The sequence below is a fragment of the Apostichopus japonicus genome, chromosome 18 (genome assembly GCF_037975245.1).
Source record: "Apostichopus japonicus isolate 1M-3 chromosome 18, ASM3797524v1, whole genome shotgun sequence".
Taxonomy (NCBI): Eukaryota; Metazoa; Echinodermata; class Holothuroidea; order Aspidochirotida; family Stichopodidae; genus Apostichopus; species Apostichopus japonicus.
This window is the reverse complement of record NC_092578.1, coordinates 14,156,222-14,183,569: the sequence shown is the minus strand read 5'-3', so window position 1 is coordinate 14,183,569 and position 27,348 is coordinate 14,156,222. Positions and strand designations below refer to the sequence as shown.

Sequence of the window (27,348 nt, the reverse complement as noted above, 5' to 3'; positions counted from 1 at the left end):
AAATAACTGCTCAGACTCCGATCGATATCGAGCGGACCTCACTTTTTTATTTACCTATTACGAAGCTACCTAACCAAAAATAAATCAAATTGAACTAGTGGAATAGAAAAAGTAATATTATTCTGACTGAATATTAGTAAAAATAAGGTTGGGCGAAATGACTATGATGATTGGGCGAAATGACCATGCTGGTTGGGCGAAATGACCAGGCTGGTTGGGCGAAATGACCAGGCTGGTTGGGCGAACTGGCAGTTGGGCGAAATGGTTGTGGGGCGAAGTGACTAGAAAGCTTTAAGAGAGTAGCTATAACTCGTAGTGTACCCGCAAAGACGTTTTTGAGTGTAGTAAGGGCAGTGGCGGAGCTAGGGGGTTTTGGTCAGGGCTGGGGGTGCAAGAATGGTCTGTAGGGGCGCTTTCGACACTATCTAAGCGGAGCGCCACCACAGGTTGGCGCGGAGCGTACAGAAAATTTTCGAGTAAAGATACTCCCTAGATTGCAGGAAATGACCCTTTCCGGGCCTTGCTTATTTGCAGATAAACGGAGAATAAATAGGTGTCGTCGCCATTTTGTCGGAAAATTACACCAACAGAATATGACAAATGTCAATAGGTATATGAGAGCGCTACACTAGTTGATACTACTCAGCCTAAGGGGCTAACGTTAAAACTTAGCCTAGGCCCATTAAGTCTTGACGAACAAGTGCAGAACATTTGCAACTGAACAAACATAAGAATATTAGCCTCTTTTAACTAAGTAAAGCTTTTCATGATGGATATTCGCCCAACGGCCATGTGTATTACCCATTATGATTGACACAGCAGTTACTTAATAACCAAGTAGGCTAGACCAGTAGTTACTAGTACTAGTACTAGTTACTCAGTCAGGACAGTAGTACATAATACAGATAACAGAGCTGTAGGGCAGGCTATTTAGCCGTTACTAGTTAGGCCTAATGGAGTAACGGTGTCGCACCACAATGTATTGCTCTCATTGACTTACACAACACTTTTCAAGTCTGCTGGAGAAAAGTCTTCACATTTTTAAACTGACATGTCCTACCATACAAAAGCTGACGGCTTGGGCTATCACAGCACATTTAACTTTTGCCACAATGACTGTTTAGATATTGAGCTAGAAGAGCTCAAAGTTGAGCATAGTGCTCCCCAAGTGTAGCCAATCAAAGTGTGAGGGCACTACAGTACTCCTTATTCTTCTGACTGGAAGGTCAAAAAAACAATGTAGAGTCGCTGAGTTGCATACTGACCGCTGTTCAGCTGGTGTGGCAGTAATGAGTGTCCGGGCGTCCGTAAGACACATATTACTAGGATATAGTGTCTCATTTGCGTGAATAGTGTCTCAGGGACACTTTCCCTTTCTTTCTACGCCACCGTGGAAAGTGTCCGGGTTCTCTTTAAAGAGCTTTAACGTGGTTCTGTTGAGTGACAAACATTTCTGGCCCTATCTACGTTCCCGTATTACTTAAAAGGAGGTAATTTACTAGCGAAGACCAGGTTGACAATGTCATATATCGGTCAGCATGCACCCTCAAAACTCGGTTAATTAAAGCATAACTAATACTTCGATTGTCGACTGTTGTGGGAAGAGGCGGCAACATGTTATTATTATCATGGAGACTACACTCCAAAGGGACGCTGTCCGCTATATTTCGATCGTCGACTGTCAGTGTCATAAGGCTGCAGAATGTTAAATTTATCTTCTGAACTAATTAGTCATGTCTGTCTGACTCTGCTGCTTATCAATCGTTACTACAATTAGGGTAGTTGTTTGGAAGGTCGGAATTCTAAACGTCGGAGAATGATCAACCATGTAGGTTGAAGGTAAATGTATTTCAACCGGTACGCGGCTGCAGTAAGTTCCCCGCCATGAAGGTCAAATCCGGGGTCAGAGCAGGGAGTTGTTATGGAAAAACTCCCTGGTGCCTGGTCAGAGTCAATATATTTATTCAGTACGCGGGAAATGTGGAAATCTCCCGCTCTATGTCCTAGGTGTGACAAAGTTTTTATTTCACGCATGCGTATTTGCATTCTACTGTAAAATTTATACTGCTGTTTACTCAGTGAAGTGAATGTGCCGTCTACGTCGTTAACGTTACATGTCGCATGCCCAAAATTTCTTAGTAGTTGCATATTTGCACGCACAGTAATTGCATTAAGTTTTGAGACCGTTAACTTACTTAGCCCGATCTGATATTACAAGATGACTTCTCCTGAGCTGGATACCGATGACGAGTAGGCCTATCATTGGAAAATATCTTTGGTCAGGAGTGTACCCTGAAAAGTCTACGTTAAATCTAGAAAGATCGAAAAGGGGAAGATCGAAGAGTTTTAGACTGACGGGAGATGACGATCTAGTTTACGTCGGCCCACATGGCAACGAAGATAGGCCCTTGGCCAAATCCCACAAAGTTAAAGCTTACAAGAAGGGTTTGGCGGTAAGTGTTTTATTTGTTTATTTGTATAAAACTTTTAGGAATTATTTCCACTGAAGAAAATGATTCCATAGATATGCATATAACTTGAACTAAGTGCATTGTCCATTTGGGCCTAGCAGATTTTAGGTATATTTTATTATTTGTAATCACCTAAGAGTAGAACTGAAAAGTCTAAAATTTATTAGTGTTAGAGAATATCGTGATGCATTATTAGTCGGCAAGACACGAATAGTATTAGGCTACTATAGGCTAGCCTACTGTAGCATAGGAGTAGGACTTCGAGAGATAACCCTTTTTGCAAATAATTTGCTTTATTCAAATTTAAGCCACTCCGATTGACAATCTCTGAAATAAAGCCTACTTGGTATAATTTATGTTACTGTGGTAGCTGCCAAAACTTCCAGATCGGCTGTCAGTTACATATCAGCTGTGTAGTGTGTACCCATGCTACCATGAGTATACAAGCTCTTAATTTCAATAATGATTATGTGTTTGAAATTGCTAGGTTACAAACAAAAAGAAATCTTCAGGATAGGACTTTTCAGATTATCTGAAAGATATGTCCTGGGATTAGTCCCCTTACTAGTTAAAACACAAGGTAGCAAGGGAGTGGGGGGGGGTCCCTGTCTTGTCCATTTTGGAGGATCAATTAAATTAATGAGTGTTACTTTATTATCTCTTTCCTTTTAGAGGTTTTCCCATATTTTTTTAATATATTGGTGCCGGGATGTGAGACATATGCTATAGGTAATCAGTTGGCCACCTGCCCATCACTTCATTGTCAGGGGGTTATAGCTGTGTTGGCTAATAATGTACGGTTTAATGGTCATTTTTTGCAGGTGATATTTTAATTATGCAAACATGTACATGGTTATGGTATGAATATTCATTAAACATTCTTCCACAGTAATTAAGGTTGTTAATATATGCACAAAACAATGTTGCAATTAAATTAGTGCAGGTTAAACCATGGAGATAAACCTAGGATTATAGCTCCATGGTTAAACCAAGTTTATATCATTTATATTAAATTTGCAATGTATTATCACATGTAGACACTGCTTGGTGATATACTGTAGTATTGCTAGAATGGTGACCAGAATGGACCAAAAAACTAATATAGGCCTAGTGTAATCTCTTTGTCAAATTTGAAGGTGGGTGAATAAATTTCTGTTCAGGAGGATAGCTGCAGGTGCTGAGAAAAACAATTGAAAAAAAGAGCAAATAAAAATGCACAACAATTTGCTTTTGTTTTATCCCACATGTTATCATGAACTTATTTGACCAAATGATAGGAGTATTTTGGTATAAGACCCTAATTTGAAAGAAAGGGATCCGAGAAGGTGGCTTAATCAATAGAAATATCAGGTTCATTTCAATTTCTGTAAGAGTCCTTGTAGGACACGAGTGGTGACAATTTCACCACCTCAGTATTTTTTTCATCGGCATTTCAGCAGGAGGCACTGATTTTGATGGAATCTGCAATGGAAGTAGTGTAACATGTATTTTAGATCCTAACTCATAGGCCTTACATGTTAATGGAATACAAATGGACCACCTTATGCGTTCAGCTTATAAATGCAAGGCCTGGGTCGAAAATACTGTTCACAAGTAGCACAGTTATCACTAAATCACTTTGTTTTTTGTCATCTAAAAGCAATATTTGTTTGCATGATTGTAACTGCAAACCTCATTCACCATATGCATATCAAGTTATCAACCGATGCTTAAAGTTTGCCTCCCTTTGTTGGCCAGTGCAAGAGTATAAGGAGTATGTGTGGAGATTGCCCGGAGAATGAAAGATCTAGCTCATTCATTTTTTTCTCAAAGTTATAATTTGCTAAGCATATATTAAAGATGATCATGATGGTGGTACATTCAGTAGACTTAATGACTCGCAGTACTGTCAGGAATTTTCATGTACTGCAGCCATAAACACAAATTCCGCTAAGAACACATTTTGGTATTTTTTTTTAGCTGCGTATAATTAAAGCAACAGGAACACCTTTACATAGGATTATCTGATATGAATTTCAAAATGAAAAGAAAACTGAATTGTGATATGAAGCAAGAATGACCCATAAACATAACAGAGTTCAGTAGTTGAATTGTTGTCATAAAGAAGTATCCGAGAAAATGTCCTAGGTACGTACATTCATATGCAGTTCATAACTAAAGTACAAACAAAGCCATAGCCTTTTGTCCAAAATTCATCCCCAATGAACCCATATGCTTATTTCAACATCTGTTTAAGTAAAATTTGCTACTTGGTTAATACCCAAGAAGTCTTTCCTTCCATACTGTAACTCTACAGTGTGAATTTCTGTCATTAATATAAAAAAAATTCTGCAAATTCCCTTCAAAGATTAATTTGTAACATTTCTGAATGCTTACAATATCATGTATATAGATACCAAAGTATATGTTGTACCATTGTATGCTTCCTACATCAGTTAGGTGTAACCCTGTCATCTCACTGACAGATTCAAAGGCAATTTTCTGACTAACTATCAATCACTCATCCAGTTACTTATACATCTGTTCCCCCCACCCCACATTCAAAGGTGATGAAAATGGTTAACAGGCCTATGATAGTCCCTAGTGACAATTACTAGCTAGATTGTCAGCTAGATGGATCACTGCATGTGACTTGCATCTCACTTCAGAGATTTCCCATTGGATATATAACAGTTGGGTTTGACAAGTCAGTAAGTATATGATAGGTTTGGTAATGAAGAAAAAACTTGGTAACAGAGTCTTCCAGTGTGAGTTACAATAAAAAAATATTAAAAAAACAATTGAATGTTTAGCATTTTACAAAACTCAGATAAAAATCACTTGAACATCAGTTCGTATGATAAGATTGTGTATGGTTCTGAATGCTATTTTACTTCTTTTTTTTAGATGGGTGTGGATATGATTGGACCCCTTCCAGAGACCATCAATGGAAATAAGTACATCATATAAACCCTATGTGACTATTTTTCAAAATGACCAGAGGCTGTTGCTGTAAGAAACAAAACAGCAACAACTGTTGCAAAGTTTCTGTTTGAAACCATGGCCAGGTAAATATCCAGCTACTTTTGTTTCTACTTTACATAGCATACTTATGAAATAAGTTATGTAGACCTACAATTTGCACTGTTTTAACTGTGACCCAGAAAGAGTCCAAATGGTTACAGGAATTTATAGAAGTTGATTGTTAAGTTAATGTCAATAAAATGTTAGTGGGATATGGTAAGTGCTTTTAACTTCCTTTTTTTTTAAATCAGTGCAGAAATGATTTCCTGATTAAACCATGCAGCCATTCTGCAGATGCCAGTAATTCATTACATTACTCGTAATCTATACTTTAACAAAAGTTATTTAAATGTTTCCATTTATTCAGATTTGGGTGCATGAAAATTGTCATCTCGGACCAGAGAGGAGAATTTGTTAATGCTCTGAACAAGTCCCTGTTTGACATGATAGGGGTAGACCACAGAGAATCCTCTAGCTACCACCCACAGACCAATGGGCTTGATGAAAGATTCAACCAAACTCTGCAAAGGTCACTCATCAAGGTTGTCAGTGAAAACCAACATGACTGAGATGAACTGCTGTCTTCAATTCTCATGGGGTACCATACAGCAAACATGGTTCAATAGGTCTTTCACCTTTTGCTGTGATGTTTGGAAGGTTTGTAATAATTTAAACCTACCATTGCTGCATAGAGATTTACATTGGCTAAGGCCATATACAGAGAAAAAGCAATCAGGGATAAGAGAGTTTGGACAAATCTTGCATAGCTTCACCAGTCCTCTGTAAGATAAAATCTAATTTGACACATCCCAGGTCCTGGGAAAAACCGCTAAATAGAGGACCATCAATAACCCAATTCAAGTTGCAATATCTAAACAAATAAATAATAACCCTGTATATGGTACACTCTGCAGCAAGTACAAAATATGAACATTCATTAAACTGTAAATACATGCCCATTAATTCAAAAGATACATGCAATTAATGCCAATGACATTGGTTTTGATTTTCATGTACTATATTTACTATGTACTATATTTATCATAATTGGCTGGTATGCAAGTTGGACCTATAACAGCACAGAATATATATAAGGGTTTATATTTGTGCTGGTTTGAGTATGTGATGTGACTCAAATTTCTGGTTCTATGGTCTTAATAGTGAAAATAAAATATATAAAAATGTATTTATTCTTCAGTCAACAAAGTGTTGTGAATAATTGAATGTTAATTTATCTTCATATATCCAGAGAGCCATTGCGACCAGTCAACTTTGGAAGACTCCATTGTCCAACCAGAAGCTCGTACTACAGACTGCAGCCATGCACAGCGGGAGAGGATTTTTCAACTCATGTCACAATCGTGGGACATAATCAAAGGTGTTGTGAAAGAAAATATTGGCAAAGCCCAAGAACGGCAAAAAAAGAATTTGGATAATCCCAGTACGCATCACACTGGCGGTCCGCTGGCGTAAAAACGCTGGCGGTAAAACGCTGGAGGTCCGCCAACGGACCGATAGACATTGCTGCTTGGAAAAACCCAGCGTATTGCCGACGGCGGACCAACAGCGTATCGACGTCGTAAAAAAGCCGGCGGTTACACGCTGGAGGTCCGCCAACGGACCGATAGACATTGCTGCTTGAAAAAACCCAGCGTATTGCCGACAGCGGACCAACAGCGTATCAACGTCGTAAACAAGCCAGTGGTTTCACGCTGGAGGTCCGCCAACGGACCGATAGACATTGTTGCTTGGAAAAACCTAGCAGAATTCCGACAGCAGACCGACAGCGTAACGCCGTAGAAAATTTCCCACAAATATTATGAAAGTCACTCAGCAATTTACACAAGTTCACATAAACATTGACCATCGGGTCTGTCCAAAATCTTAAGTCTCTATGTGAAAGTTTAGTTAAAGATGAGTTTCTATTAAACTATTTTACCCGTCCTTTTTGTATATATTTGTTCCTGTGGAGAGAAAAATTAAGAATACTTGGATTTTGTGTAGTATTATAGGCCAGGTTTAGGTGCGGCTGCATGGGCTTATACGTTATTAGGCAACGGCTGGTGGTCCGCTAACGGACCGATAGATATTACAGCTGGCTTGTAAGTCCAGCGGAATGCCGACAGCAGTACCGCCGGAGGAAATATTGGATAGCTTTTGTGTAGAATTGGCGGGAAGTTACCTTACCAAACTGGCACAATTAACAGAATAATATTTTCCTAAAACCTATATTCGCCAATAACTATAAGGTAATTAAAGATTGAGCTAACTCAAAGTAGTTAAATTTTGCTTACCATCCAATGTTATATATATATTATCATACACTAAATAATATTTGAAGGGGAAAAAAATACTGATCGAACGAGTCTGACGGATACCACATGAAGAAATCTTGGCAAGCATTTGGGCAAAATGGGCGGGTAATACCCTTAACCACAGGAACACTTACAAAATAATATTTTCAACAAATTCAAATTCTGAAATAAATATTAGCAATAACGTTATAAGCGATATTCAAATACTTAAATAAATTTCAACTATCCCAAGAAGTATTTATTAATCAACAATTTAGCGTAGTTGAGAGAAAACAGTTCAGAAAACATTTTTCACTGATCGAACGAGCCTAGTATAACTGGCATCCAATCGCTAAACCGCAATGCTCAGTGTCCTCAGATATAGCAGCTAGTTTGAAAAGCGGTCGCTTTCGTAATCCGTTACAACTCTTTCGATGTTGGATATCCTGATCAATTGTTTTGAAAGTACTTGCAGTCTGCAGATACAAATTTGCTTAAGAGGTATGTACCTGTTTTTTCTTACTAAGGGTTGACAGTTGTACATTCGATTTCGCAAGTATTTGAAGTGACTATTTTTTAAATAAACTTAGACGTAATCTAGCGTTAGGCTAGAATGTATCGCTTAATGAGAAACCTTTCGCGGTGTATGAATTACACCATTTGTAGGTGTTAATTGTGTTAGGCTGAGCAATAACGATCACACATAAAGGTAAACTAATGACCGTTGTTTGTATAATAGCTAGGTTATGCAATGTTATGCCGAAACATTTGTTTGCTGACTGTATTAGAAGAAAACTGTTATCTGCAGAAGGTTAATACTGTAAATATTACTAGATGACTATGGAAGGCTTCCTCCTAATTTTAAATATCATATTCTGAAATATATATTACTTTACTAGTAGTACAGTACTACTACTAGTTACTACTAGTAGTGGTAGTACACTAGAACTAGGGGCCTAGGCCTAGTTTTAAATCATTTGATATGTTACAGTATTGAAAAATCATGGTCATCCATAACTTTTAAGAAATAATGTGCTGTTTTATTTGTTTATAGCTAGGCCTAGGCTAGTTAAGAAAGTGAAGACTCAATGTTAAAACCTTATTAATAATAATATAAGTATGGTTGTTTTTAAATATCAGGAATGGGTTGGTGGTTAAATCTTTTTGGATTTCATATTTAGTGCTTAGGCTTCAAAGTTTTTGTGACAAATTAAGCATTTTGGAGAACAGTAGGTCATCGTCATCATAGTTTATGAGTACTCCTGTGGAGTATAGTGATACCCAGTAGCGTAGGAAGGTACTTTTGAGTGGGGGCTGAAGACTGATGGCCGGCCTGGGGGGAGGGTGCAATATGGCACACTTCAACACCCACTCAATTTTGTAAACTTAATTTTGTATTGTCACCTGGCCTTAGATGCAATTTGGTGCTCCAAGTGAGATTTTTTTCTCATTTGGGAATGAAAAAGGGGTTTTCTGACTTGCGAAGCCAGGGGGGGGAGGGCGGAATGATACTTCCGCCCCTCCACATTTTTCACTGGGGGGCTGGCGCCCCCATCCCCCCGGTTCCTACGCTCTTGGTGATACCAACCAACACGATAATGAAAAATATTTCATATCTAGCCTCTAGGCTTCTAAAAAAATTGTGGCTGCATTATCTCTTTTTGTTGCTTTTTGTCTTAGCTACTGTCAATTTGAAATATTTGCATTGGGTCTATTCCATGTGCTCAGTTTCTGGTGAATCATTCTGCACATGATTTCCAAGAAAATAACTGCCTACATTGAAGTGATCCTCAGTTAAAGTAAAGTATATTTGCCCAATAGCTGAACTGCCTCTGTGCTATGTCTGTACTGCGTGCCACTATTTAACTCTATGGAAAGTTACTTTAAAGGGTTCAAAGTTTAAAGTGCTGCGGGGAGAACTGTTTAAATTCCTTGGCAATAAATCATTGAAAGCATAGTTAGTGGAGGTAGTTTAGGTTCAATTGCCCCTCTATTGTATTCCCAGATGAATTAAATGGCAATGAAAGTAGATACAACTTTCGGCAAGCAGGAGGGTATGTTATTCTGTTTAAAAAGCTCTGCAGACAGAGTAACAAATAACATGATTTGTCTGTATTTGATGATGTAAATTTGACCTTATATAATAGTTCTCCCCCCCCCAAAAAAAAAAATTAATCCAAGGGTTAATGCCCATTGTAAGTAATGGATACAGAATGAAGAGCTCTAGATTATTGTTTTTGGTTCTTTTTTTTTGCAGTAGATTAACAGGGAAAAAATGACTCATGTGAAATCCCTGGCGAACTAAACAAGGAAAATACAAAATGAGGTTGATGGGCATGTCAACACTGTTTTACAAGAAACATGCAATAATGATAACAACTTTGAGCTGCATGATGACACAGTTGAAGTTAAGAGTGAAAGGATTATAAGTATATAAAGGAGCACAGATAGCCATTCCTCTCCTGCACAATATGTTGTTGTGAACTTATTTACTGTTAACTTTAATTTGAAGTATGGAAACACCAAAGTATGCTGCTGTTGTTGTTTTTTGAGGAAGATGGAGTCAGCAGATTAAATCACAATTTATCAATTTTTCCAGATCAGGATTTCAGGAACTAAGTTAGAAGCCAGCGCGTTACTATTCCTGTGGGATCTTTGGAGGAATTTAATAACCTGGATGACTCTATTGAAACAAACAAGGCTTTGGAAAGATATTTGGTAAGTCAGTTTAAAAGTGTAAGGAAAGTAATCAGAAAACAGTTTTCCAGAGTGTAATGTTAGTTTATCATTATAAATTTGAAGCCAAGTCAGGTTTTATTGTGTCAGTGGTCTGTACAAAATAAAATATTTCCTGAGGGGCTAATTTCCTTTTCCTGGGAGAAAATTAAAACTCTAAGGTAGTAACAGACATGAAAGCATTTAGGTAACAAGAGTTTGGCCAGAAATGATTTTACATTGCGGTGCATTCTACAAAAGTGGGCTGTTAAATCAATCTTGTTTTTGACTGGACCCAGAAAGGAACATTGCAGCACTGCATTGCTAGTTCCTCTTAAAATATTGATAAGAAATTAGCAAAAGATGCCAAAGTGTGGGATGAAATAGAATTACTTGAATATTTCTGTTTGTATAATAATTATTGAATGGTTTCTGATTAACTTTTCTTTCTTTTTATTGTTTCAAGAAGAGAAGACTATCAATTCTTGGTGGCAACACGTTGAAGGAGTGCGTTAAAAGAATCATGGGTGATTTATTGGCAAATGCAGTTGCTACCACACTGAACTGGACATGTACCACTGGGAAAACAGCCTTTGCGAAGCTGCATGTATGAAATACATAATTGAAAGTGAGTTTATATGTGTCATTTTTGTTTTCAGCAGCAGTGAAGAGAACCTTGACTTGTGGGGAGGGGGTTGTGCATTTGACTCATGGATCGGCCAGCTTTTCAATGCAAAACCCCATCAACGAGAATTCTTGCTTTAATATACATTGAATTCATTTAAATAAGTTACTACAAATATATTTTGATGTAAGATGTGTTGTTTCAGATGCAGTTGAAAAGCAGCATTCAGCATTGATTTTAAAGTTAATTCACCATATGATTTTATTGACCAGTCCATTGTCACTTTCTTTCCCAATTGATGGGACCTGGATTTGCAACAGTAATGCATGTGTTCAGTATAAAATGAAAGAAGGTGACTGTCAAATGCAAAGGAAATATTTCGTATATCACTGAAAAAATGGTAAATGTGTGAAAATGTGAATAATGTAGTTTAACCAATTGTGATCATAATGTGAGACCCCAGCCGATACTCATAGCTAGTGTTACAGTTGGCACAGTAATTATCAAAAAGATGTGACACGTTGAACTAAGAGTCAGACAGGTGAAAATTTGCAGTAATTTAAAAAAAAAAGTTTTAGTATATTAAATTTTATAATTTTTTTTTTTTTTTTTAAATTTGCATTTACAAAAAAATTGCCACCTGTAACACATGTTACTGTGTTACGAGCAGTTACAGTAGTAACTGATGCATGGTTGTGGAACATGAACAGTAGTAACTGTCCTAGCTATGAGTATCGGGTAACCCATTATTGGCTTCATTTTACTGCTTGTGTAGAATGCAATCTTTTATGTAATGTTTTGTGTAATGTGTTTTGTATTAACAGAAGCTGTACGGAGGAACTGCACAATCGACTTCATCTGATATTCAGGCGGCGGTGGTTAGATTTCTGAAGGATGCATCAGATTGTCAGGGAGGGCGAAAATCTCGGACTTCACCACAAACAGTTGACGAGTGAATTTCTTTAGTGCTGTTGCAATATTTAACGCTGGAACTCATTTTCTCGCTTTGTAATTTATAGGCGTAATAAAATGATAGCAACTAATTTCACTGTGTTAGTCATTATTTCTTCATATGTAACCGCATGTGTAATTCAGTAAAATCTGCAGGTAGACCAATAGCTCTGTTCTAGTAGTACACCCCAAACAAGCTGGCACTCTTGCTAGCATTCCCTTGACAATGTGCTGGGACAAAACCAGATATTTGACGGACAGTTTTCTACCGGAACACAGATATTTGGTTAGCAATTCATGTGAAGATCTCTGCCTAGCGGGTTGCTGGCGAAATACCAGATTTGGGCTAGCAGGTCGCCAGAACACTGGATATTAGCTAGTGGATAGCCAGTGGCTCTCTCTGACAGAAATTCAGCGGTACTCCGGTGGTAAGCTTGCGTTTCTCCGGCGGTCTGCTGGTAGTACACCGGCGGAAAACTGGCGTTTCTTCGGCGGTCTGCTGGTGGAACACTGACGGTACACCAGCGGTACGCTGGCGTTTCTTTGGCGGTCTACTGGTGGAACACCGGCGGTACGCTGGAGTTTCTTCGGCGGTCTGCCGGTGGAACACTGGCGGTACACCGGCGGAACGCTGGCGTTTCTTCGGCGGTACGCTGGCGTTTCTCTGGCGGTCTACTGGTGGATCACTGGCGATACACCGGCGGTACGCTGGCGTTTCTTCGGCGGTCTGCTTGTGAAACACTGGCGGTACACCGGCGGTACGCTGGCGTTTCTCCGGCGGTCTTCTGGCGTAGTCGCCGGCGGACCGCCGGATTAAAGCCGGCCAAATCTCTGGCGTTCCGCCGGCTTTCCCCGCCGGTGGACCGCCAGTGGTGCAGCTGGCGGGCCGCCGGTGGACCGCTAGCATGATGTTATCTGGGATAGGCACCAAAAAAGGTAATTATATAATGCTATGTTGTACATTGAAGTTGAAGTTAAATGAATGGCAATATATGCATTGTATTATGATGTTTACGTATATCTGCTGGATTTTATTTTATTCAGAGCTTCGAAGTTGGTTCCAGTGTTCTCGTACGGAATGCTAGAAAGGATGCCCGAATAGGAGGGAAGCTTGAAAACTCTTGGCCAATTGGGCCGTATGAAGTGAAGGCTGTGAATGAGAAAGGACTGTACACATTTATTAACAGTACCACAGGCCTTCCTCAGAAGAAGAAATTCAATTCAATTTTACTTAAAGAATTTTGAACAAGTAAGATTTCTTTGCAGTATTTTTTTTTGGGGAGGGGGGGCATGGGGGAGGAGGAGGATTGGCATGATTCCTCCAGAATTTCCTTAAAAGTAATCAGCAACTTAATCAGTTCTGAGTATTTGCTGGCTTATGTGAGGGTAAAGGACTAGCGGTCTTCACACAATAAATCAGTTTCGACTTAATGGCTTAACAAATTAACCATTATTGCCGACAATAATAAAGACAGGAATAAGTTAATTAGAAGAAAACTTCAGTTTCCTGACAATTGTTTTCAGAAATTCAATTCCATTTGTTTTAGTTTCGAGAAGATATTTTAAATTATGTCAGTTTGAAACTCTGCAATATTCTGAAGAGCAGCTTTCCTGGCTTTGATAATAATCGTAACCTATTCATTCATGCTGGCATGTGTGTGCGTGTCTTTGTACCGCCCACATTGTAAACACGATATCTCAAGAATCGAAGCTTAGATTGATCCCATACATTGTTGAGTACAAGAAGCGTTTTGAATTGTTTGAGGTCAAAGGTCATTCGGGTCAAATTGTGAAATCTTGTAAACATGGTATCTCCATATTGGAAGTTTGGGCAGATCTCGTACTTGGTAAGATGCATAACATTGAGTAAAAGAAACTGTTTGATTTTGTCGGAGGTCATTTGAAGTCAAAAAATGCCAAGCAGTTACCTCACGCCCCTCTAACCTGTCCCTACACTAACACACCTTCCTAAACATAATACGTAATTGTACCACATTGAGTACAGAAGCCTAATGTTGTGGGCCGAGGTCATAGGTGTGTGGGACCATTTTAGTCTGGGGGGGGGCAGAAAGGTTTGTGCCCGAAAGTTCCCGTGACACTATCTAAGCGGAGCGCCACCATCGGTTGGCGCGTAGCGTCCAAGAAAATTTTTGGCAAAAAAAGCCTCTCAGATTGCCGGAAACGGCACATCTGAGGCCCTGCAAGATGCATATAAACATTATTTATTTTATAATATCACATTTAAGAAATTTACCCTTCCCCAAAAATTTGGCAAACTAGAAGAAGAAAAATGGTTACATCACTTTGAGGAGGAAAAATAGGACAGTATATTTTTTAAGCTCATATTTAGTTACCGTATTTATTACTTTAACACAGTACTCAGCTACCTCCAGAAAAACATGCATTGTTCAACGACACGTAGGCGGGATAATATCGCTGTGTCGGGTGAGACTGCAATTTGTCTCACAAAATAGTATAAAATGTAACAAAGAATATGATAAACCTGTACTTCTAGGCTTGTAGGCAGCCCCCCCCCCCCCACCATCCATTCCATCAAAAAGAAAATGTTTCTTATATACACTCATGTCGGAGATGTCCAGGTATACAGTTGACTAGTTAGAAAAAGATTAATCGTGCAAAACGCGTGGTAGCCCAGGTGAGCTGCGCTTACGGTGGTGTTACATGGAAATATTCTGGCATCATGATGCTAAATAGAGACAATCAATGAATTGTCGGGCAAAAATTTGAAAAAGATTTGGGCAAGCTACTGCACATATATATATATATATTGTTACGATCAACTCGATCAAGGCCAGAATACACCTCCCCTTGGGTTCACAACTCAAATGACTAAACAGCACACTGTAAAATTTAACTTTAAATATAACAATAAGTATTTATTTAATTGTGTGTTCAAGGTAGTTAAAATCAAACAAAGATCATTTATCAATATCTAAGCAGTTTACACTAAAACAGATTTAATAAGTTATACTATAATTTTACTCACGACCTGGTGTGTGCCGCGACGCGAGCGCAGTGACAAAAGGTCCTGACGAATATTCCAGCGAAACTTGTAGACGGACGAATGTCCAATATTGAAGAAATCCAGCTCTCAACTTGATGACTTCCACTTCGGAGGTCGACTACTAATGAATGTCCAAGTTGTGCTTGCAGCTTGTTTATCCTTGGATTCCTGTCCTTGGGTAACTCAGAGGCCACAATAATTAGTGCTGACTGGCACAGAACCGAAGACGGCTACACAACGATGGGCGACTTCGAAGCCGGTAAACTTGTAGCAAATCCACTAATAAAAAGACAGCTTTAACTTTACTGTCAAACTAAGTGAGTATTTACTCACACTGGAATTGTAGGATTCACTTGAGCGAGAGGTTATTAAACTCCTGGAGCCAAGATGGTTAAAAACCCTTGATCTCAAATTATCAGGTGCTTATATAGCCTTTTCACAAGTCCAGAAAGATCTTGAAATGTCCATCCATTCTAGAAGCATCTTACAGTAGCTCCAGCTCAGTTCAACCAATCCTAAAGGTCACTTCACCTTTCCAGGAAATCCTCACCTAGTGTTCTAAAAATAGCACAGGGGATGTCCCCTTGGCGGCACTCCAATGTTCTAGCTTGTTCCAATGTGTACTGTTGAGATGTTCTACATTGTTCTCAAATGTTCTAACTCTTCTAGAAGCTTCTCAACTTTTCCAAATATTCTGCACACACCAGATATGCACACACACCAGGCAGTTCTATACTATGATTCTTAGATTAATATATAATTTTCTATGATATTGATTTATAATACAACTAATTGTTGCAAAAATCATACAAATTATTGAGATTACTTAGGGGCCTGTAACAATATATATATATATATATATATCATATATATATATATATATATATATATATATATATATAGGAATAACGGAAAAACTGTTAAACAACTATGCTGCATTTAGAGAAAGGCTGGATCTCGAGTGAGATACAATAATTGAATTAGGTAAGTGATTGGAAGTAAAACAGCCAATGTTTGGTTTTTGCAGAGCTTTCGAGCAAAACTAGCTCTTCTTCAGTGCATGATCACCGAAAGTGACAAGGAGTAGCAGGAATTGAAACTGTTTTATAGAGGAGATGTCGGCAGGGTTGTAAGGGTAAAGCGACTTACTGATTTCTGCTGAATTGAGCAGAAGTTTTAGAAATTCGGATTATTTTAATCCGCGTCGGATTATTTTAATCCGATTCCGTCGTAATTGTAAAGGAATTGTTTTGGTTTATCTGGAATGGCAAATCGTTTCTGATGTTTAAACCGAATAGTGCCGTGGTCTTTAGGTTTAGTTCCCAGAAATTTTCTTTCGCTTTCCTAGATTTATCTGTCCAAGAATCGTTCTGGTCAATGGCAATAACACGCAAATTCTCAATTGAATGATTTTGGAGATTGAAGTGATTTGCAACAGGTTGGTAGATCTTTTTTGTTTTGATCGACGATCTATGTTGTGTCATTCTCATTCTAAGAGTGTTTTTTGACTCTCCAATGTATTGTAAGTTACAAATATTGCAGTAGATGAGGTAAATGACATTTTTGGATAGGCAGTTAATTTTGTGCCGAATTTGGAACGTGCGTTTGGTTTGGTTGCTCTGAAAGGCCCCGGTCGAATCGACAAGTAAGCACGTTTTGCAATTTTGTGTACAGGGCGATGATCCTGTAGTTTCTGTTTTGCTTTCCCCTAATGGGGTGTCATCCCGAAAGGATGCCCGAACTAAGATATCCCGTAGGTTGCTGGATCTTTTAAAAGCGATGACAGGTAATTCTGGGAATACTGATTTCAGGCGTTCGGTGCCTTGAAGTAGGTGAAAATTCTTCTGAATGATATTAGCCAGTGGTGGGAGACCAGGGTGGAATTCAGTAACCAATGGTACCCTTTTGGAACTGGTTTGACGAGTTTTGTACGTCAATGTTTCGGTGCGGGGTTTGCTTTTAGCCTTTTTGATGGCATTTTCAATAGTACCCCGAAAATACTGTCTGTTTAGGAGGTGTTGTGACAGTTCTTTAGTGCGTGAATCAAAATCGACTTCAGAGGAGCAAATGCGTCAAATGCGCAATGCTTGACTGCACGGAATATTTCTGGTACAGTGATGTGGATGGCAACTGCTTGGTAAGAGGTAGTTGTGCTTGTTCGTGGGTTTATTGAACAAGTCTGTTTTGAGTGAACCATTTTGTAGGGTCACGGTGGTGTCCAGAAAGTGAACGCCAAGTCCAGAAAAATCAGCAGTGAATTTGATAGTGTGATGAAACGAGTTTATGTCATCAATGAAGAGTTTTAGATTTGCCTCACCATGGGTCCATATCATAAAGATATCGTCAATGTAACGTAACCACGTGTGTGGTTTCAAGTTTTGTCGAGATAAAAATTCTTTCTCGAGGTTTCCCATAAAGATGTTGGCAAAAGACGGTGCCATTTTGGTACCCATTGCGGTGCCATGAATTTGGAGGTAGTGTTTGTTGCCAAATACCAGATTATTGTTGGTCAAGATAAGTTGCATTAATTCGGCCAATTCTTTCTTCGTGGGGGTTTTGCCACGTTTCGGTTTGAATGCTTTTGTGCAGGCCGAAATGCCCTCTTCGTTAGGGATATTTGTGTATAACCAAGACACATCCAATGTAACTAACAGAGAAGATAAGGGAAGATTTTTTATTTCCCCAATTTTCCGGATGAAATCCGTTGTGTCCTGCACATAGGACGGTAGGGCCGAAACGAGAGGTTGGATGAGGAGATCCACGAATTTGGAAATTTTTTCAGTCGCTGTGCCATTACCCGATATTATGGGCCTCCCGGGATTGCCTTCTTTGTGAATTTTAGACAGAAAATAAAAGCGACCAGGTTTTGGGTCGTTTTCCAGGAGGTTTTGGCCTAACTTGCGGTCAATGGAACCGTTAGAGACTATCTTTTGGATGACTCTTTTCACGTTTTGTGTGATTTCTTGAGTAGGATCAGAATCTAGGAGTTTGTAGTGTTGAGGGTTGCCGAGTAGTCTGTTGGCTTCCTCTCTGTAGAATTGTTTGCCCATAGCGACAATTGCAGAACCCTTGTCGGCTGGCTTGATGACAATGTCATCGCGCTTCCGGAGTTCATGAATGGCCTGTCTCTCAGTTTTGTTGAGATTGTCGCGGAAGTCTGGGGCGGAGGTGTGTGTTTTAACATCCTCTTCAATGGCCGAAATAAATGATTCAAGAGGCGCACAATGGGCCTTGGGTGGAATCCACGAGCTTTGTGGCTTAAAATTGGAATCCAAGTCGTTGGTTTGTTGCGTGGTGTTATTGCCATTTTCGTCGGCAAAAAATTCACGGAGACGTAAGCGTCGATAGAACAGATTTAGGTCAAGAGAAAGTTTCTGAGCGTTTACTTGCCGTGGTTTAGGGCAAAAATTTAGACCTTTGGAGAGTAGGTTTGTTTCTCCTGCCGAGAGTTGGCAATCAATGGTAACAACTGCACTTTTGGTGGTGTTGCATGCGGTCTGTATCTCTTTCCGACGGAATCTGCGAGACCTGGTTCTTTTTGAGGTTTCAAGTTGGGTTTCACCAGAAGACTTAACTCTTTGCGTGACATTATCCCTCTTCAATTTGTGACATTGTCTTGAAGCTAGGGTATGTGAGAGGTTCAAGCAAATTTTGGAGATGGATTCAAGCTTTCTTTCGAACTCGTTCTTGTGGAGTTCTTTTGCAGTTTTCTGGTTTTGGAATCAATTTGCTGGCTAAGTTCGTGAATTGTTTTGCGACAAATACTTATTTGCACAGCCATTTATTCAAGCGAAGCATTCTTAAGGATTCCTTTCCAATTGGCAAAGCTGTCGCTATCAGAAAGTGGTAAACCAGCACGGACCTTGATTTTAAGTCCTTTTGGTACCGTTTTGTTTTTACGGTATAGTCTGTAGTTGGAAAGATGATGCCGATACCTAACCCGTTTTTCGGAAAGGCGTCGAAGCGTTTTCAAAGTTTCAAAGGTGCTCTCCATTTTGAAGCATAGTTGGATCAATTAGATACCAACAGTGAAAGATATAGATAGGAATAACGGAAAAACTGTTAAACAACTATGCTGCATTTAGAGAAAGGCTGGATCTCGAGTGAGATACAATAATTGAATTAGATAAGTGATTGGAAGTAAAACAGCCAATGTTTGGTTTTTGCAGAGCTTTCGAGCAAAACTAGCTCTTCTTCAGTGCATGATCACCGAAAGTGACAAGGAGTAGCAGGAATTGAAACTGTTTTATAGAGGAGATGTCGGCATATATATATATATATACACACATATATATAAAAATATGCATATATATATATATATATATATATATATATAACTATATATATATATATAACTATATATATATAACTATATATAACTATATATATATATAACTATATATATATAACTATATATATATAACTATATATATATATATATATATATATATAGTTTCGCCTCCTAGGCGGCCCGAATTTTTCAGGACTTTTGCCCGAATTTCTTGTCCTCTGGAAATTTGTTTTTTAAGACTGCCCCCCCCCCCCCCCGCCGCCTCGTACGCCTATGGCCGACGTCAATGGATCGTTTGAGGGCTCAAATTGTGAAAACCATGTTCTACACAATATTTAAAAAGGACAGATGTCATATTTAGTATGTTGATGTATCACAATTAGTAAAAGAAACCTGTTGTCGAGGTAGTCATCATTTCAGGATAGCCTGTGATATTGCAAATTTATTGTTTGTCACATCACACTGCTTTACTAAGATTGAGTAAGTTGTACACCCTCACTATAAATTATGTCAGATTCATGAAAAAAAAACTGCTCATGTTGCATCATTGAATTAATGTTTTTTGAAAGAAGTACATGGCATTGCTCACAATATTGCTAGTAATATTATAATAATATTCCCAAGGAATTTTCTGTGCTATGATAGCTGAAGGAGAGAGGGAATCCCTTACACTGGCCAAGTGGCGAGTTTTTCAAAATATTTTCGTACTTACAATTCATGGTTAAGTAAGTTTCCAGTGTGCTATGATTGTGTTCTTTGCTTTGATTCAACAGAGATCTGTTGGCAACAGTTTTTCTTCAAGTTCCCGAAGCAGTTGTATGACTAATTGAAGAAACTCAAAAAGTTTGAAGTACAGTAAGTGTTAAATATTTCATTAAAGTGGGATTATATGCACTCCATAATCATGCAGTTACTGATACCAACCTAAGTGGTATACATTGGCAGTTACAAGCAAAATTTTGTAGTGCTTAAGCAACTCTCAAAATTCAAGCAGAGACAAATATTGATTAATATTAATGATAAAGGTGCTCTACCTGTTACCTATTATCATCGCTCGGCCAAACCCTTTTAGATGTTTCGCTACTTGTTGCAAACTTTTAAAAAAAGGAACTTTTTATTGAAAATGGGATCCAGTCCTTTTGGTCATATCATTGTTTGTAAGTTTATCGCCCTAAGCCTTGCCTTGTCATGAATTTTACTTTCTGTGATTGAGTGCTTGAACTGTTGGCCCGTCCTGCCAGAAAAATTGAATCTAACACTGACTTACGTCGAGACGTGGCATTAGTGCTGCACATAGGTCACACTTGATCAGATCTCACTCTAAGCTTGGCCTTGATACAATACACAGGAATGCGTACAGACTTCAATAGGCTATCAACTTGCCATACTGTATATCTGAATGCTCGCATGCTCAAGGAGGATCAGATCCCACACTTAGGGATTCAACTTGCTATACTCTGAATAATCGCATGCTTAAGGAGGATCAAGCAGACCCCTCAAATGAGGTGATCAACTTGCTAGTCTGAATCTCACATGCTCAAGTAGGATGAGACCTAAAATGGTGATCAACTTGCTATAGTTTGCATTCTCACATGCTCAAGGATGATCAGACCCTATAATTTGGGTGATCAACGTCCGATAGTATAAATTATTGCATTAAGGAGGATCAGACCCACAAGGGCAAACAACATGCTAGTCTGCATATACTCCATACATGTTCACAGTGGATCAGACCCACAATCGGGGGATCAATTTGCTACAGTCTGAATGCTCGCATGCTCATGGAGGATCAGATCTGCATTTGTGGCAATAAAACAATATTGCTAGTCTGAATGCTTCACCTTGTTATTACCGAATGCTGCAAGATACATTAATTTGAAGTACCCATTGGTAATGATTGCTGAAATCATGTTTTCACAGTAATATTTACTTTCTATTTAATTTCTGTAACTATGAAGCAATGCTTACTATTCATGCGTCCTTTTTTTGCAGGCTGAGTTACCTCAATGACGTTCTTGTCTCTCATGCTTTGCACCATCTCTACCACCTTGTCACAGGTTGCACCGAAACAGAAGCTGAAGCAGCCTGTTGTCAACTGCGCAAAAGCTTACCAAAGTAATGATCCTGATGCACAATTATCTTTTCAATATGATATGTGGTGTAAACATGCATTTTTTAGCTTGAATGTGGTTACTTATTAACTTCTCTATTTAGTCAATAATTTTAAACTTTTATGTACAGGTATAGGTTGGTGCCAAGGGTCAGAGCATTTCACCAGGAAAGGAAGGGAGGCTATCCAAGCTGAATATGATGAGGTTGGAGATGATCAGGTGTTTGAGTATAACAACCAGTGGTTAAGACAAGAACTTGATAATTTATGATAAAAAGGTTTCTTTCTTTCATGCACATCGTTATTGTTTGTCCCCAGCCCCACTGATGGACAATTCCAGAAAAAAATCCCGCTTAAAGTTTAAGTATGTGTATATGTGCAAGATAGATTAAAAACAGCAAGCAACAAGAAAAACAAAGCATAAATTCCGTCAGATAGGACTTTTTGGAATCGACAATAAGTGTCCTTATATTAAACAATATTTAATTCACACATTCCCTCTGTTCAAACCACACTAGATTGGTTTCAATTCAATTCATAACCCCCCCCCCTCCCTCACACACTTCCTCCCGCTCCATATATATCAATGGGTCTGTTTTTCTCCCCTGGCAAGGAGAAAATGTGCACACAATTATTATACTGAATAGAATTAGTATTTCTATTATCTTATAATGCATAAGTAATGTCATTGTAAGGTTGAATCAAGAGCAATGTTCCCAGAGAACTCTAGTCAGAATGATGGTATAAGTAAATCCTGGGATTGTTTTTGTTGATTGTGAAGTTCTAAGGTGACAAAATTCTAACAAAAGTCTCACATAACAAGAATATATTTTACCACACGTTGAAATTAAGTTGTTGTATTGGTAGTTGTAATCTATAAACTCGTGTGTCACATCCTGGACAGTAAATGGCAGTTAGTTCGTCTTTCTTCAGGTAAATGGAATTTTTACATTCACTATCTAATTTTTTTAAATTCTGTTCTGTTATGCTTTGCTTTGGTCACACGAATAGGTACTACTTAAAAGAAAACTGGCTAAAACAAGCAGAACAATTATCTTTCCAAGATGAGGGAAGCCAGCTCACTTGATATAGCATACATTCATTGTTAGTTCTAAGCATAACCTTAGAGTCGTGACGGTATGGGTTAGAAAAAAATGATTTGTCATATTGCGTCATCTCAATATCAATGCTTAATTTGTTTGCTGATTTAATAAACCTATGCGTTAATACTTGTGTGCGGTATGACACCTGGCTTCAAACACGCTATCTCAAGAAGGGAAGCTTGGAAAATGTAAGATGTATGTGAATCATATTGATTATATCCTATATTTTTGGGATGGATGTCAAAGGGTCAACAGGGTTCAAGTTGTGAAAACCTTGTAAAAATTATAAGTTCAAGAAAGGAAGCTGAACAGATATCATATTTAGTCTGTAAGTATACCACATGGCTAAAAGAGGCCTTTGTTATTGTGGAGATTAACAGTGGTCAAATTTTGTAAACCTTTAAAACTTGATATCTCAAGATGAGGAAGCTGCAGGAAATCTCATATTTACTGTAGTATGTATCACATTGAGTGAGTACAAGCAGGCTATCAGTGGTCATTTGTGTCAGCATCTGTCATTGTGAATATGCTGTTTGTCACTTCTTGCTGTATTACTAAGATCAAGTGTGTCAGTATGTCCCATTCATATGAAATGATACTCATGTTGGATCATAGAAACCACAGTCTGGTTTATGCATACATGCTACATGACAGCTGTCCTCATATGCCATTCAAGTATATCAAGGCAAGTAACAACTGGGATATAGTTTCTTTATCTGTGATGCATTATGTAGTTGTTGCAACTGAATAAGCGTTTTCGTAGAAAAGGTCTTGTATCATGTAAGTTAACTAAAAACTCAATTAAAGATGCAGAAGTAGAACGCACTCATCATACAGTATATCTAGGTGTTTGTATTGATGACAAACTAAGTTTAACTGGTCATATAAGCAGAATACTTAAACGGGTGTACTTCATATATACTCTATCGTATATAGTTCCATATTTTCATGTTGATGTAAGGAAAAGAGTTTTTACTGCCAATATCTTACCACACCTAATATATGCTGTTTCTGATTGGTATCGCCTTTTACTGATTAAAGATAAGAAGAATTTTTTTTGTTAAAGTATTGTTCTAGAATTTTTAATATAGATTTTAACTTTCTTATGAGTACTGTAAACAATGCTGCTAAAAATGAGTTCATTAGAAGTGTAAATTGCATACAGAGAAATGACAGACATTCTTTGCATACCGAACTTAACTCTTTACTTCGAGAAACTACTAGGTATAATCTGAGAAACAAAGCAATAACACCAAAATTCAGAATTAATGTGTATAAAAATAGTTTTATTTATCGTGCTGCTATTTATTTACAAAATGGTAATCTGGATAATTTATTGTAGACAGCTGCACTTGTACGTTTTGTATATATATATATATATATGTATGTGTGTATGCGTGTGTGTATGTGTGTGTATATATGTATATGTATGTATGTGCATATATCTGTATTTTTATTTTCAGTGTTGACTGGCCTTGGATGCTCCCCCAGTAAAGGATTCATGTGATTATACTGTTGACTGTGTCAAGACCAAATTTTTAGTGCAAAGAATATTTATTTAATGTCAAAGGAAAAGGTGGGCCAAATATGTAGACAAAAGCAAGAGAAATGTTAACTGATACCAAGTTGTCTGAATTGTGTACAAATATGATTTCACTGGCTTCAGCTTGCATTTCCCAATTAGCCCTAATTCATTTTTTTTCTTTTCCAACATTTGAACAATAGTCATTGAGATACTTTGACTAACACTAAACAATCTGAGTGTAGTAGAGCTGGTTCTCACACAGCCTCCTTTCCCAGTATTTATGTTAAGCCTGATACTTAGTGTGACCAGCAGCATGTCATTTGAAGGTAGTCTGTATAGGCCACAAAGTTGTATTGTGACATCAAGAAGTACTTTCCTTGAAGTCTTTATAATCTCCAAATTTTTCTCAGACATTTTAAAAGAACATGCAAAAGGACAGAATATCCCAGTGAGGTCAATTTCCTACAGGTGGTACAAAAACAGTTTAATAATTTTGACCATAGGTGATCATATTTTAGTATCTGGCATATTTGAAGCCAATGCAACATAACTTTCAGCTGATTTTTGTTGAAAATAAATGATATAGCTTAGAGGCCTTTATGCCCATTAACAATACATCGTAGCAACGTTTTTGGTGTTTATCAATACCAGTTGTGCATGGTGAGATATTCGTTTGGAAATACCTTCTATAATGAATAATGCACTGCCTGACTGTGCAGGCAATATATCATGATTCGATCGTTGACATGTCATGAACACACGAAAACACCCTACACAAACCCTCTGCTCCTATACCATATGATTTTATATTGCTTCCCAAGTACCATTTCCAACCAGCTAGGCATTGCCCAATCTTAAAATATATCACATGAAAAGGAATTCCCAAGTATTTTCACCATGGTTCATATTCATAGCCTGTCGATAATTGGATTAACAGTAGTCTACCTTTAATTGATTGCCTGACCAACAAATATTGCTATGCTACAACTGTGGACGCCAAAGCATGGTTTACTTTGATTTATGTAACCTTTTTTTTCCATGTGAATGTCATTTTGTCTTGAGATCCCCAAGATTTCAAAGTTACTAGATGTGAGGCTATCTGTTATTGTCAATGGTTTTTAAGCATTAGTATTTAAAGTAGAAGGGAAATTGGATGATTTTTTATAAAACAAAGTATTTGAAACAGCTTGTACTAAAAATAAAGAAACAGATACAGTTGTTCTATGTCACAATAGACGTAGGATGTTGCATGAGTCTTGCAGCACTTTTGTCATTTTATAGAAATGTATTTATCTAATGCAGCAGAGAACATGAAGGAGAATTAAATTTGCAATAAATTTTAAATTAAATTGATATTTCCATTCATTTGTGTCCGTCCAAATAGTATCATGCAAGAAATCATTAATGACCATATATTTCAGCCGTTCATCATGTAGTGAAATTGGTCTAAAGTTCCCCTATAAATCCTATAAATTTGAAAAGGCATACTCCAAAGAGGCCTTGCTGTCCTGATGTTTTTGCACTACGTTTCCATGCAGAAGAGCTTGTAGGACACATTTATCCGTACTATTCTCTCATCCTGTCCGCGCGGACAGAAAATCACCACACACGGACGTTTTTTCCTAGTTAATAGTGTCCGTCCGGACAGATAATACTGTCCGCCGGACACAATTCCCCCCGAGAAAGTTGTCCCACGGACACAATTCCCGTGGAATAGTGTCCGTGAGACGCCCGGACACTATTCCCTGTCACACTGGCACCTGGCAGTCGGACAAGAAATGAGGGCAGTACTTCTTATCTGGCTGGGGTGAATAGGCGCAACCAAAATTATATGTTTTAAAAAGAATTTGAGACTTAAAACCCACACCAACCCAACCATCGTCTTTGGCTTAAATGACAGAGATCTTTGTGAAGAATTAACACACCAAATAGCTAAGGGTACCAAAATCCATTTAGGAGTTATGGTAGTTTAAAAGTTGTGTTTGGGAGATGTCATTTTGTAAATCTGTGATGTCATAATGACACTTTAGATCTGTCTTTTACTTTATCTTTGTGTTTCTATTTGTATTCTCAGGGTAGAATGTGTTGACACTGAAACCAAGAACTGCTTGTTATCAGCAAATATTATAGAGCTGCTTGTACAGTAAACTGATGCAAGCTGTAATTCAGGAAATTGGCAGTGGGGAACTTGATTAAGTTGATCTAAGTCAGGACTTGAGTGGCAAAAATTGTGAAACTCCAGGCTTCCATTTTAATTATCTGTGTATACCTGGCCCCTTATTCCTAAACTAGAGGAGAAACATGCTAGAAGTTATTCAGTCTACTGCATGTAAGTCTTGCCTTACTTAAAGGCATTGAAGACTCGCCCCAAACCGTGTGCGGCCGTCTGAAAAAGTTAACTTTCTGTTGCTTGCAAGTGACGTTTTGTACGTGTCGCTACAAAATGCAGACAGTAATGAAACGTGATACCTTATTTGTTATCTTTAGCTGGACCTGAGATGTCCATCGCTGTATCGTTGATACACTGTGCTGTGGGTATTGACCGCAGCTGTATGAACTGACTCTGTACACTAGTGTCTAATTACCGACGGTAGCAAGCTATGTGTGTATTTTCTGGGATCGATGGTGCTGTTAAAACTTCTGTTACACCTCATTCGAAACTAGGCCAAATTACCGGCATTAGAAGTTTCTTAATGCGCAAGTCTTCACACCCTTTAAGTAATAATGTAAAGCCTGTGAATAGGAGAATGAGGATGCTGAAAGCGGAATGTTTGGCCTTGGTACTAGAAAAAATAAAGTTCATACTTGGAGAACATCAACTTATTGTAAATTTCAGGGTACATTACATTTGTAGAGATGTAACTGTGAGAGATAAACAAGAGATGTTCCCAGTTTGTAGGTTTGTTTCCCAATCCGTGTATAACATATGGTGGTGTGGCACATTGTAAGTGCATGACCTAATATTATTTTATATTTCTTACCAGATGGTTCATTACTATTGCATGCAATAGCATACAGTACAATTTAACAACTACTAGAAAAGGTCAACTCAGGGCTCGAAATAAGCGACGGCCAGTGCGGCCATGGCCGCGGGTGCCCTCGCCACTGGCCGCGATGCCCAAGGGAAAATTACTACTATCAAGGCCAGTACTGGCCTTGCCCTTTTTACCCATTGGCCTCCGTGCCTTTTGCAGGAATAGGCATTGGACAAATGCGACTTTGAGAATGACAAAAA

General features: G+C 38.3%; 3 long non-coding RNA genes across 5 annotated transcripts in view; 2 read left to right on the top strand and 1 right to left on the bottom strand.

Moving 5' to 3' along the window:
- Positions 1–27,348, bottom strand: part of LOC139958476 (uncharacterized) — a 324,735-nt gene that overhangs the window by 252,745 nt on the left and 44,642 nt on the right. The gene's annotated exons all lie outside the window — the stretch shown is intronic.
- On the top strand, positions 1,281–6,905 carry LOC139959116 (uncharacterized). 2 transcript variants are annotated; one of them, XR_011789971.1, is made up of 4 exons: positions 1,281–2,453; positions 5,358–5,518; positions 5,842–6,131; positions 6,724–6,905. It is a non-coding gene; the product is annotated as an uncharacterized lncRNA (long non-coding RNA). The 2 variants fall into 2 exon arrangements; XR_011789970.1 differs by having other exon boundaries at positions 1,281–5,518.
- LOC139958472 (uncharacterized) lies at positions 12,980–25,870 on the top strand. 2 transcript variants are annotated; one of them, XR_011789800.1, is made up of 4 exons: positions 12,980–12,995; positions 13,104–13,308; positions 20,149–20,230; positions 21,368–25,870. It is a non-coding gene; the product is annotated as an uncharacterized lncRNA (long non-coding RNA). The 2 variants fall into 2 exon arrangements; XR_011789799.1 differs by lacking the exon at positions 12,980–12,995 and having other exon boundaries at positions 13,015–13,308.